The sequence below is a fragment of the Somniosus microcephalus genome, chromosome 24 (genome assembly GCF_052327205.1).
Source record: "Somniosus microcephalus isolate GS21.2 chromosome 24, FLI_Smic_1.0, whole genome shotgun sequence".
In the NCBI taxonomy this organism is placed as follows: Eukaryota; Metazoa; Chordata; class Chondrichthyes; order Squaliformes; family Somniosidae; genus Somniosus; species Somniosus microcephalus.
In genome coordinates, this window is record NC_141010.1 from 23,623,145 (window position 1) to 23,637,430 (window position 14,286).

The 14,286-nt window shown below is 41.5% G+C and overlaps 2 long non-coding RNA genes across 2 annotated transcripts in view; both read left to right on the forward strand.

Annotated features, from left to right (window-relative positions):
* Positions 1–371: 371 nt before the first annotated feature.
* Positions 372–9,780, forward strand: LOC147101124 (uncharacterized). The gene is made up of 3 exons (XR_015073449.1): positions 372–1,133; positions 5,477–5,603; positions 8,398–9,780. It is a non-coding gene; the product is annotated as an uncharacterized LOC147101124 (long non-coding RNA).
* A 2,872-nt stretch (positions 9,781–12,652) lies between these two features.
* The window catches only part of LOC147101125 (uncharacterized), a 49,434-nt gene continuing 47,800 nt past the window's right edge, over positions 12,653–14,286 (forward strand). The window contains exon 1 of the long non-coding RNA XR_015073450.1: positions 12,653–13,133. This is a non-coding gene — a long non-coding RNA (uncharacterized LOC147101125). The remainder of the gene's footprint in view (positions 13,134–14,286) is intronic.

Consider the following 14,286-nt stretch of genomic DNA (forward strand, 5'->3'; position numbering starts at 1 on the left):
AACACTAGGGCAAGGAATGAAGGTTAATAGACTCATACTTTGATAGCCATTATAAAGTTAGTGGAATATTTCCAATCATTTGAGACTCAAAACAGTTTTGAATTTAATTAAAATTAAATTAAATTTGATTTAATTTTAATTAAATCTTGGATGTTTTTGGCAAGCTTGTATAATGAAATAGCCTAGGCCATTATTTTAGTTCCTGTGACTGTTCAACCGACAGCTTGATAGCTACTGTAGCACAAATGATGAAGTGTGATTTTTCACACAGTGCTCTACACATTTTAATAAATTTTCAAAGCCTTTTTTATATATGGCAAATATAATTCATATGGCAGATTCATGATGATATTTCACCTCTATTTAGGTCATTTCACACTTTGGTTTACAAATATGGTAGAGCGAGAGTGGCGGGGATAAAAGGAGCGGTGACCCATGACCCAAGAGCACCGTGAGAGTGGCGAGGATAAAAGGAGTGTTGACCCATGACCCGAGAGCACCGCGAGAGTGGCGAGGATAAAAGGAGTGTTGACCCATGACCCGAAAGCACAGCGAGAGTGGCGAGGATAAAAGGAGCGGTGACCCATGACCTGAGAGCACAGCGAGAGTGGAGAGGATAAAAGGAGTGTTGACCCATGACCCGAAAGCACAGCGAGAGTGGCGAGGATAAAAGGAGCGGTGACCCATGACCTGAGAGCACAGCGAGAGTGGAGAGGATAAAAGGAGTGTTGACCCATGACCCGAAAGCACAGCGAGGGTGGCGAGGATAAAAGGAGCGGTGACCCATGACCCGAGAGCACAGCGAGAGTGGCGGGGATAAAAGGAGTGTTGACCCATGACCCGAAAGCACAGCGAGAGTGGCGAGGATAAAAGGAGCGGTGACCCATGACCTGAGAGCACAGCGAGAGTGGAGAGGATAAAAGGAGTGTTGACCCATGACCCGAAAGCACAGCGAGGGTGGCGAGGATAAAAGGAGCGGTGACCCATGACCCGAGAGCACAGCGAGAGTGGCGGGGATAAAAGGAGCGGTGACCCGTGACCCGAGAGCACAGCGAGAGTGGCGGGGATAAAAGGAGCGGGAGCGGAGGAGAGAGAGCAAAAAAAAATCAAGAAGTTATGTCACAGGACAGCAGGTAAGTGATTGGTGGGTGAGTAGTACAGCTGTTTTTGTCTTTAAACTAAGAGCCGGGGAACTATAACTATTACGTTATTAAATATTAACTTAACTAGATAAACTAAATAATTAATATAACTATAAATAATCATTTAATTAAAAACTTTAACTAACTAAATAAGCAAATAAATAAAGCCTAGAGGTGGCAGGGCAGGCTATGTGTCGGGATTGTAGTATGTGGGAGTTTGTGGACAGCGAGACCGTCCCGGATTCCCACATCTGCAGGAAATGTCTCTGCCTTCAGTCACTCCGGCTCAGAGTCATTGAGCTGGAGTGCGAGTTAGAGACACTCCGAAACATAAGGGAGGGGGAGGTTTTTCTGGATAGTTTTATCCAGAATACAGTCACACCCCAGAGGAAAGCACAGGTTCAGGAAGGGGAGGGTGTGACTGCTAGAGAGATGGGTAGCGGGACTTAGGAGAGGTTGAGAAGGAGGTCCCGCAGACACTGGTCCTGTCCAACAGGTACGATGTACTCACTACCTGTGACAAGGAGAAAGACTGCGGGGAGGACAGCCACAATGCAGACCAAGGCACCGTGGCTCAGAAGGCTTTCCAACGGGGGGAAGAGCAGAATAGAAATATGATAGTGATAGGAGATTCTATAATTAGGGGGATAGATAGCCTCCTCTGCAGCCAAGAACGAGAATCCTGAAGGGTGTGTTGCCTACATGGTGCCAGGGTAAGGGATATCTCGAGGCGGCTGGAGAGGAATTTGGAAAGGAAGATGGAAAATCCAGTTGTCATGGTCCATGTCGGAACAAACAACTTATTTAGAAACAGGGAGGAGGTCCTGCTGAAGGAGTATCAGGTGTTAGGAGTGAAATTAAAAAGCAAGACCTCGGGGGTAATAATCTCTGGATTATTGCCAGAGCCACGTGTAAATTGGTCTTGAAATAGGCAGATCAGGAGAATTAACATGTGGCTAAAGGGCTGATGTGGGAAAGAGGGGTTCTTTTTCATGGTACACTGGCACCAGTACTGGGACAGTAAGGAGCTGTACCAATGGGATGGGCTCCACCTGAACCGGGATGAGACCCGTGTCCTAGCGGAAAGGGTAAATAGGGAGGTGGCGAAGGCTTTAAACTAGTAAGACGGGGGGGGGGGGGGGGGGGGAGAGATCTACAAGAAATGAAACCAGACTAAATATAAACAAAACAGGAAAGGAGAGCATAGGAAAGAGCAAATTAAGGGAGGACATTGATGGCCAGGGAATAAATAGAGTTATAGAACAGGAGTTTAAAAAGATGGTTAAAAATAAAGTGAGAGGAACTGCTATTTAAAATGAGTTAATCTGTCTGTACAGCAATGCATACAGTGTCCATAATAAAACAGGGGAGCTGGATGCAATCATGCATTGCGAGGAACCAGACATAGTAGAGATTACTGAGACATGGCTACAGAAAAATAATGGCTGGGAATTAAACATTGCAGGGTATAACATATTTAGCAAAGATAGAGATGAGAAAAGGAGAGGTGGAGTAGCTGTAATTATTAGGGATAACATAATGGTAGTAGAAAAAGTAACACAGCTGTCAGCAAAGCAGAAATAGAATCCATGTGGATAGAGATAAAAGATAATAAAGAATTAATCGCACTAATAAGGGTAGTCTACAGACCACCTAATAGTGGAAGGGAGATGGAGGAAGACATATGCAGACTAATTAGGGAAATGAGTAAAAAACATAGAATAATAATCATGGGGATTTCAACTACCCAGATATTAATTGGATAGAAAAGGTAGGTAAAGGGGATAAGGGAATGGAGTTCCTACAATGTAAAAAGGACTCCTTTCTAACCCAATATGTAAAAAGCCCAACAAGGGAGGATTCGCTATTGGATCTAGTAATGGGGAATGAACCAGAGCAGATAAGAGAAGTAAAAGTAGGGGAACATCTAGGCAATAGTGACCATAATATAATATGCTTTAAGTTAATAATTGAGAAAGACATAGGTACAACAAAGACCAGGGTAATAGATTGGAGAAAAGCTGATTTTGAAGGGCTGAGAATAGAACTTGGAAAAATAAAATGGACAACAGTATTGGCAAACAATTATGTAGAACAGCAATGGGAAACATTTAAAACGGTGTTCAACAGAGTCCAGGAAAAATATATTCCGCTAATAAACAAGAATAAGCTAAACACTAATGAGACACCGTGGATGAATAAAGCCATGAGGGAAAAATTGAGGATAAGGAAAGAGGCATACACTAAGTACATGGACAGCAGGGAAGTGCATGATAAGGGAGAATATGAAGGGATTAGGAGAGAAGTCAAAAAAAATTAGGAAGGCAAAGAGGATCTATGAAATTAAATTATCAAGGAACATAAAACAAAATAGTCAAATATTTTACAGGCACATAAATAAAAAAAGGAAGGTCGGGATGGGAATAGGGCCACGAAGGGATGGAAAGGATAATACCATAGGCAGCGATAGAGAGATGGCAGTGATATTAAATAATTACTTTGCTTCAGTGTTTACCAGGGAGATAGAACAGGCAGAGATGACATCAGATGATGAGATTAGTAATGAGTTAACTGCATTTAAAATAAACGAGGAGATATACTAAATAAACTAATGAAACTCAAAGAGGATAAAACCCTTGGTCCGGATGGATTATATCCGCACATTTTAAAAGAATCTATGAAGAAATAGCAGAGGCATTACTACACATATTTATTAATTCGTTAGGACAAGGTGTAGTGAGAGAGGACTGATGGATAGCTAATGTAATACCTATATTTAAGAAGGGAGGTAGAACATGCCCAGGGAACTATAGGCCAGTCAGCTTAACATCGGTGGTAGGAAAAATAATGGAATTCCTACTAAAGGAGAAAATAGAAGAACATCTAGAAACAAAAAATATAATAAGAAATAGTCAGCATGGATTTCAAAAGGGAAAGTCTTGCTTGGCCAACCTAATTGAATTTTTTGAAGAGGTAATGGAGAGAGTAAACAAGAGTAATGCAGTAGATGTAATTTATCTAGATTTTCAAAAGGTCTTCAAGAAGGTATCACATAATAGACTAATGAATAAGGTCAGGGAATGCAGAGTCAGGGGACAAGTAGCAGAATGGATAGCTAGCTGGCTTCAAGACAGAAAGCACAGAGATGGGGTAAAGGGTAGCTATTCACAGTGGCAGAAGGTGGGAAGTGGTGTTCCACAAGGATCAGTGCTGGGACCACTGTTGTTCACAATTTATATTAACAATTTAGACTTTGGAATCAAAAACACAATTTCTAAATTTGCAGATGACACCAAATTTGGGGGGGGGGGTGGTGGTGGGTAGGTAGTCAATACTGAGGAGGACTGCAACAAATTACAAGAAGACATTAATAAACTTGCAGAATGGGCATATAATTGGCAAATGAAATTCAACACAGGTAATTGTGAGGTATTACATTTTGGTAAGAAAAATAGGAGGGCCACATATTACTTGGAAAATAAGAATCTAAATGGGGTAGAGGAACAAAGGGATCTAGGAGTACAAATACACAAATCACTAAAAGTATTGTCACAGGTTAACAAGGCCATAAAAAAAGCAAACCAAGCACTAGAGCTTATTTCTATAGGGATAGAATTGAAATGTAGTGAAGTTATGCTAAACCTGTATCGAACCCTGGTTAGACTACACTTGGAGTACTGTGTGCAATTCTGGTCGCCATATTATAAAAAGGATACAGAGGCACTCGAGAGGGTGCAGAGAAGATTTACAAGGATGATACCAGAAATGCAAGAGTACACCTATCAGGAAAGGATGAACAGGCTGGGTCTCTTTTCTCTTGAAAAGAGAAGGCTGAGGGGTAACCTAATAGAGGTCTTTAAAATCATGAAAGAGTAGATACAGAGTGAGTGTTTCCACTTGTGGGGACAAGCAAAACTAGAGGCCATCAATATAAGATAGTCACCAAGAAATCAAATAGGGAATTCAGAAGGAACTTCTTTACCCAGAGAGTGGTGAGAATGTGGAACTTGCTACCACAGGGAGTGGTTGAAGCGAATAGTATAGATACATTTAAGGGGCGAATAGTATAGATACATTTAAGGGGCGAATAAGGATATGAGGGAGAAGGGAATAGAGGGTTATGCTGATAGGGTTAGATGAGTAAAGACGGGAGGAGGCTTGAGTGGAGCATAAACGCAGGCATGGACTGGTTGGGCCGAATGACCTGTTTCTGTGCCGTATATCCTATGTAATCCTATATAATCCTATGTCATTTTACTATCAAATATGGTAACATGACGCTCTCAGTTTACCACGATGACAATGCCCCAAATTTTTATATTCAAATGCCTCAGAAACACAATGGAAATTCACAGGAGCTTTGCAGCAACACGTGATAGAAGTGAGCACTGTGAAGCAAAGCAAGACTGCAGGAATAAGACCTTCAGTAATAAATATGCTGTACATTGAGTGACATTTGAGGTACGTGATTGTCCTAACAATATTTGAGCATAATTGGATGTAATAATCTTTCTAATTAAAATGTGTGATAAAGCACTAACTTAAACAGAAAGCTGTTGGAATGGTTACATTGAATTAATTATTAGACTTTCTTCACTTTATAAGTCTATAAGAAAAATGATTAATTTGTAATTCACTTGGTCAATGATCTCTGCTGCAGAATTACAATGAAATGCGGATGACGTGACAAACCACTTTCCATGGCTACCTTGTGCCATCTGCTGGCTAGTCCTGATTCTTACTCACCAATATCTTCCCCTTTGCTCTATTTTCAAGTCTATACATTGCACCAATGTGATATATTTTTAAAATGTTTTTTGTAGACAAGCATTCATAAAATGAAAATGCTTCCATATTCCAGGTTCACAACTCGTGACATGTGCACAGTGCTGCCTCTCTTATCTGCTTTCTTTAGTGTAAAAAGCCCATCAGTCAGGGAACTGATGCTATTGTAAATGTGGGTCTAAGTATTCCAGGAACCTAAACACAGGGGACTAGTTCCCCCATATTTGCACTATTGGGTGTCCAAATTACTCAACAAAACCCAAAAACCAGCACCTAACTGAGATGTATTAGGAAGAGAGCGGCACATGGAGGTTGGTTTCCTTAGGCAGGAAAACATTTTCAGGTCGGTATAATAGGGCCTTTCAAGAAACATCCATACTGTGGTGAGTGTGTCTTTAGGAAGCTTATTATTGCTTTAAATTGTAAACTCAACGGATTAAGTACAATCTCACCTACTATTCATTTAAATAAGCAGTATAAATCTCTCTTCTTTGGCATGACCTTCCTTAAGAAAAGTCATGCCAAAGAAACTGGTCAAGTGTATCTAAAGCAGGATATAAGACTGAGGTTTTGTGGAGTTTTGCTTGATTTACCTTTGGGGATTGACCATCCATTCAAAGTCAATGGCGGGAAAATCTAGTCCTGTGGAAGGAATGGGCTTGATATTCCATGCTTTTTTAATGTTCTTATATTTTAATCCTTTATTTCATTGTTCTGGAAAATTGGGACCTGCTTGGGATTTGAAGTAAAAAATGGGGAGCAAGAATTGACATTGTGCAAAGAGTTTCTTGCCATACGGAGGATTATAACAGAAGAAACTGGGTTTTGCCTTAATAGGTCATGCAGTAGTACCGAAGACAGGAATAAAATAGATGATAAATTGATTTTCTGTGGATAAATTGACACAATACATTGCCTCTAGAAGGGTTATAGACACCTTTAATTGCCCAAATTTTGGGCCCACTCCTTCTATTTCCCTTCCGTTCACTGTGCATTAAGGATGTGACATTACTGCCAAATCCATGAAGCTTAGAAAAAAATAATGATGAAAGTCAATACCTGAAATGTGGAAAGGAAAATAGGTACGCTGAAAAACTACGAAACATAATTTACTCAGCCTTATGAGAAGTGACCTTTTTGATTTATATCTGTTCTAGGATTGGTGTTTTTAAATACCGTTATAAGTATTGAAATAAGCATATGTATTGTGTCACTTCCTCTACAGTGACACATTAGTTTGTTGGCTCTTTTTGTACATTGAATAATCAAACAGCTTGAAGTGTATTGATGATTATTAATTTTAGAATCTGGTTATACTGTGACACGAGCATTGCTGTGAAGTAGTTTTCATTGTGCAGTATTCTTAGAAATGCAGTGGTGCTCCAGAGTGGGCTTGCAACCTGACCTTCAGAGAGATGGTGTTATAGACTCCCTGGAGGAGATCACCTCACACTAGTTGTGTTTGGCATTTCATGGAGTATAACTCAAGTACTTGGAAGTTGTAGGTGATGTAAGAAAACTACTAGGCACTTGGTCTGAGTATTAAACAAGGCTTTAATCAACTGTTTTTCAACATGGAGATCTAGTTGTGTCCTTCACTAGTTCCTGTTAAAGAATGTCCTGCACAAGCTGGGCCCATGCCCGAGTATTTATACTCTCCCTGGACAGCGCCACCAGCAGGCCGCCCAGTATTATTACATAAGTCATTTTCACATGAATGACAAGATTCATGTCAGTAGGTACCTTTAAATCTCATCCCAAATTGATTTAAACAGTCAGAGAAGGCAAATCAAGGGCAACTAGGGATGGGCAATAAATGCTGGCCTTGCCAGCGATGCCCACATTCATGAACGAATAAAAAAAAAAAGCCCCCATCTGCGCTCTCAAAACACTTAAATTGTAACTGGTGGGTGGGGAGCTCTGCACATCCCTTTAAGCTTGTATACACAAATTTCTTTCCTGGGTGGGAGAATTCCAATGGACCCAGGCAGTATAAACAAGGTACTGCATGCCTGCAACCATTAATGCGTCCCAAGCCACAAGGATTACAAAATGGAGCATTTGGAATCAATTTTTGTCCTGAAAATATTTGCCTTTAGTTTTTGCCTCATAAAATGGTGGGAAATTCACAATTGCCTGGGTCAAGTAAGAATCCAGGCAAGGATCATATTTTCTTCCAGTTGCCATGGAAAATAATTGCTGAATGTAGAGACCGTAAAAAACTTTCCTGATAAATGAGGCTGCTAATGACCCAACCAATGATCTTAAACATCATGTTAAGCTGGTCATCAGGCTCTGCATTTCATGTGTGTTCAACTCATCTCACTCATTGCTTGTTTTCCACATTCTGCCCTATCAGAATACAAGAATTTTTGGGAATCACGTGTAAGAATTCGTAATAATTTACAGTTCTGAAGATTAATTTTTTTGATTAAAGAATCCCTGGGCGATGTGCCTTTAAATTTTTCAGGGATCAAAATGGCCGTCAGACCACATGGCCGAAGACAATGGACTTGGAAAACAGTTTTGTGTGTCTGTGAAGAAAAGGTTCAATGGCAGTCAAATCTGTCAATCAAAGGGGAGTTTCCCCCTCCCTGCAGAGACAATCGATGTTTGTTTACAGGAACTGCTACTTTGTGTACACAAGGGATTATCCACTTCAGACTGCGGTTTTGGGTGACCACAGAACAATGGCCTTCTGTTTACACTCCTCCCAAGCTGTTTACATAGTAATACAGCTCCATTCAAAACCCATCAGGATGAATGGAAATGGTTCAATAGCCCATCACACACAATGAAGACACATCCAAACTGCAGCTTTACATTCAAAGCTCAGCACAGAAGAGACATTTGAACTAAGAAAAGGAACAGTTTAAAATGAATGGGTTTGGATGAATCACCCATTACTGAACAATGGGGCAGTTGGATCCCTTTTGTTTTAGCCCAGAAACCTCCGGAGCTGGGCGGGCCCCAAATGGGGGTATAAAAGATAGCTTCCCAGAAGCTCTCTCTCTCTCTGGCCTTGCCTCCGTGTGCCTCTACAGCGTGGGAGTCTGCCTGTGGAAGCGAAACACCAGCAGTTTACTTATAAAACACTGGGGTGTTTTTCACTTCGGGGCAGTGAAGATCTAAGTTCGCAGGGCACGGAGCTGGCATTGCAGTGGTGAGCATATATTTTTCTGGCCTTCCACAAGGCAACTTAGGATAGGCATAGGGGTGGGAGTAAAGTGGGAATTTCGTTAGAATTGTGATTTTAGTCGATTTCCCTCGTTGTGTCTGTTTTTCCTCCCCTATTTAGTAAGACAGTGTTGCACCTAGCAGAGAAGTGCGATGGTGAACACTGAATTTGGTATTTAAAACTGTACTAAAAGAGGAGTAGCTGTTTTATCGTACTGTATTTAAAACTGTATTTAAAGGAGTGTTGCATCAAGCTCAAGTGCTGTGATGAACACTGAGTTCTGTAGCTATTTTTTTAAAGTGCTGTATTTAGAGGAGTGTTGCACCAAGCAAAGTAGTGCTGTGGTGAATGCTGTTAGCTGTTTTTAAAGTAACTGAATTAGAGTGCTGTGTTTTTAAGTAAAAGCCACTAAGCTAAGGTGCTGTAGTGAGCAAAAGAGTTTTAAGTAAAAGGTACGGGATTTAAAATAAAAGCAGTGTTGCACTGAGCAGGGAGCCCTCTAGTGGACACTGAGTGTACTGCGTGTATTAATCAAAAGGGAGTTGCACTGAGTAGGGAGCCCTCTAGTGGACACTAAGTGTACTGCATTTAAGCAAAAGTGTTGTACCAGGCCTAAGAGCCATATCGATTATTAAGTTGTTTCTTTCTTTTGTTTTCAATAAATACTGCTCTGTTTTGCACCCAAACCACGAGTCACGTTGTTTTCTGTCTACATCGCCACCGAATAAGTCCGGGGATCAGAACTCAGGAATAGGGGAATGCTTCGAAACCGCAAGGGGGTCCCTGGAGCAGCTCAGAGGCTTCTGACTGGCCAGAGACAAATAACCCCAGCCCCGCTGTTAATTCCTTACACATGATTTAGTATACAAGGCACCAATATTTTCTATTTCTGATTGGAGTCCTGCTGAGGTTTCCAGTAGAAAGAGACAAATCAGAAAACAATATATACACCTGTAACCAAGCTACTACTTTAAAAAAAAATATTTTGATCCAATCAATTTTGAGCATCTGTTTAATGGGCTCTTGTTATCATTTATGGAAGTATTTGGGTATGCTAAGAGCAGCTAAAAATAGACTGCTGAATATTTAACCAGTGTCCACCATCGAAATACCACAGGAAGTTTCTGCTGTAGTGCAGCTATTTGGTTGTGGCAATGTGATTTTATAATGTTCCCGTTAATGGCATTGTGTTAATGATGCTGTGGTATTGTAGTGCCTGTGTTATTGATGCTGGGGTATTGTAGTTCCTGTGTTATTGATGCTGAGGTATTGTAGTTCCTGTGTTATTGATGCTGGGGTATTGTAGTTCCTGTGATAATGATGTTGTGGTATTGTAGTTCCTGTGTTATTGATGCTGGGGTATTGTAGTGCCTGTGATAATGATGCTGTGGTATTGTATTGCCTGTGATAATGATGCTGGGGTATTGTAGTGCCTGTGATAATGATGCTGGGGTATTGTAGTGCCTGTGATAATGATGCTGGGGTATTGTAGTGCCTGTGATAATGATGCTGGGGTATTGTAGTGCCTGTGTTAATGATGCTGGGGTATTGTAGTGCCTGTGATAATGATGCTGGGGTATTGTGGTGCCTGTGTTAATGATGCTGTGGTATTGTAGTGCCTGTGATAATGATGCTGTGGTATTGTAGTGCCTGTGTTAATGATGCTGTGGTATTGTAGTGCCTGTGATAATGATGCTGTGGTATTGTAGTGCCTGTGTTAATGATGCTGTGGTATTGTACTGCCTGTGTTAATGATGCTGGGGTATTGTAGTGCCTGTGATAATGATGCTGTGGTATTGTAGTGCTTGTGTTATTGATGCTGTGGTATTGTAGTGCCTGTGATAATGATGCTGGGGTATTGTAGTGCCTGTGATAATGATGCTGGGTTATTGTAGTGCCTGTGATAATGATGCTGGGGTATTGTAGTGCCTGTGTTAATGATGCTGTGGTATTGTAGTGCCTGTGTTAATGATGCTGGGGTATTGTAGTGCCTGTGATAATGATGCTGTGGTATTGTAGTGCCTGTGATAATGATGCTGGGGTATTGTAGTGCCTGTGATAATGATGCTGTGGTATTGTAGTGCCTGTGATAATGATGCTGGGGTATTGTAGTGCCTGTGATAATGAAGCTGGGGTATTGTAGTGCCTGTGATAATGATGCTGTGGTATTGCAGTGCCTGTGATAATGATGCTGTGGTATTGCAGTGCCTGTGATAATGATGCTGGGGTATTGTAGTGCCCGTGATAATGATGCTGTGGTATTGTAGTGCCCGTGATAATGATGCTGTGGTATTGCAGTGCCTGTGATAATGATGCTGGGGTATTGTAGTGCCCGTGATAATGATGCTGTGGTATTGTAGTGCCTGTGTTAATGATGCTGGGGTATTGTAGTGCCTGTGATAATGATGCTGTGGTATTGTAGTGCCTGTGATAATGATGCTGTGGTATTGTAGTGCCCGTGATAATGATGCTGTGGTATTGTAGTGCCCGTGATAATGATGCTGTGGTATTGTAGTGCCTGTGATAATGATGCTGGGGTATTGTAGTGCCCATGATAATGATGCTGTGGTATTGTAGTGCCCGTGATAATGATGTTGTGGTATTGTAGTGCCTGTGATAATGATGCTGTGGTATTGTAGTGCCTGTGATAATGATGCTGGGGTATTGTAGTGCCTGTGATAATGATGCTGTGGTATTGTAGTGCCTGTGTTATTGATGCTGTGGTATTGTAGTGCCTGTGATAATGATGCTGTGGTATTGTAGTGCCTGTGATAATGATGCTGTGGTATTGTAGTGCCTGTGACAATGATGCTGTGGTATTGTAGTGCCTGTGTTAATGATGCTGTGGTATTGTAGTGCCTGTGATAATGATGTTGTGGTGTTGTAGTGCCTGTGACAATGATGCTGGGGTTTAGTAGTGCCTGTGATAATGATGCTGTGGTATTGTAGTGCCTGTGTTAATGATGCTGTGGTATTGTAGTGCCTGTGACAATGATGCTCGGGTATTGTAGTGCCTGTGATAATGATGCTGGGGTATTGTAGTGCCTGTGTTAATGATGTTGTGGTATTGTAGTGCCTGTGTTAATGATGCTGTGGTATTGTAGTGCCTGTGTTAATGATGCTGTGGTATTGTAGTGCCTGTGTTAATGATGCTGTGGTATTGTAGTGCCTGTGATAATGATGCTGTGGTATTGTAGTGCCTGTGTTAATGATGCTGTGGTATTGTAGTGCCTGTGATAATGATGCTGTGGTATTGTAGTGCCTGTGTTAATGATGCTGTGGTATTGTAGTGCCTGTGATAATGATGCTGTGGTATTGTAGTGCCTGTGATAATGATGCTGTGGTATTGTAGTGCCTGTGTTAATGATGTTGTGGTATTGTAGTGCCTGTGTTAATGATGCTGTGGTATTGTAGTGCCTGTGTTAATGATGCTGTGGTATTGTAGTGCCTGTGATAATGATGCTGGGGTATTGTAGTGCCTGTGATAATGATGCTGTGGTATTGTAGTGCCTGTGATAATGATGCTGTGGTACTGTAGTGCCTGCGATAATGATGCTGTGGTATTGTAGTGCCTGTGTTAATGATGCTGTGGTATTGTAGTGCCTGTGTTAATGATGTTGTGGTATTGTAGTGCCTGTGATAATGATGCTGTGGTATTGCAGTGCCTGTGATAATGATGCTCTGGCGTTGTAGTTCCTGTGGTAAAGGCAGTGCAGTATTGGAATGTGTAGGAATACTGGGAATGGAGTCTATAGCATAGAATCGATAAAATTCTATTTATTTTTATATATCCAGAGATTATTATAAACACATGAACATTTCTTAGTGAAAACCAGGTCAGGTTAGGGCCAGTAAGTAAACTACCTGAGAGGAAGCAATGTAAGAAAAATACTTTCTTGACCATTAAACCTTGGAAACATTTTCTAATCGATAAGCACCTATTTTGGTATGCTTCCAGAGAAGCCTTTTTTGACGATGGCTAAATCAAAGCTGTTCCTTGCCCAGTTTATATCTGTTGACAGTAAGTGGTAAGTACTTAAAAGGAGACTCTTCTTGTGAAAACACATGAACTTATGACAATGACGGGCAGGAAAAGACCCACTTGTCCATGCACCCTGCCCCACACAAGTGCGATGCCTTATGCATCACAATACAGGAAACTTTCGATTAACCAGCCCCTAAATAACCGGAAATGTCGGTTAACCGGCAAAATTCAGGAGTAGGTTCAGGTAACTTTTATTACTTGTCTTGCTCCATGTGTTGCTGTGCAAGGGTGTGGCTGCAGCTGTGGCTAAGCTACAGAGACGCTTGCAACTTGTGGCCATTGTTTTGAACCTGTTGCTAAGCAACAGGGTTTGTTGCTTTATACGGAGCTCTCAGCTCCGTATCTTTCACTATAGCGTTCGGTTATCCGGAATTTTTGATGAACCGGCACCACGTCGGTCCCGTCCGTGCCGGATAAAAGAAAGTTTCCTGTATATACACGCCCCACCCCACCCGAAAGCCATGTAATCTCCTGGGAAAAGCAAAAAACTAGATTTAAAAACACAGGCCAATTCAGGAGGCAAAAAAATCTGGAAAATTCCTCCCTGACCCCTTTAGGTGATCAAAACTAGTCCAGGAGACCTCTCTGGCCATGAATAATGTTATACAGTACCTACCTTTTATACGAGATGATCTGTCCCATCCAGAAACACGCCCAGCTCGCATTTGAAGGAATTTAGCAAATCAGCACTCACCGCACTGTTCCACAGGTCCATTATTCTCTGGGAAAAGAACCACCTCCTGATATCTAACCTAGTTCTGGTCATACATAACTTGAGATCGTAACCCCTTGCCCTCCCTAACATTTTAACCATGGCCTCTGTAGCCAGTAGGGTTCAATCCTTGATCCAGACGAATCGCGCTGAAAGCACCTCTATCAATAGACACAAGGGTTGAAGATTTTTATTGGCCCAGATTTTGTTGGGGGTAATGACGGGGCAACTGTCAGCGTTTGTCATCATTACCCCTCTGAAACTTTCCATAACTTCAGGATTTAGCACAGGCGCAGATTAACACAGAAATCCTGAAGTTGCGATCGGTCATTCCCTGCTCCGTCACAGGCCCATAGCCAGCAATGAGTGAAATCAGTTCAACTGATGAAAACATAAGTTTTTCCATTCTAAACACCCTGTCATA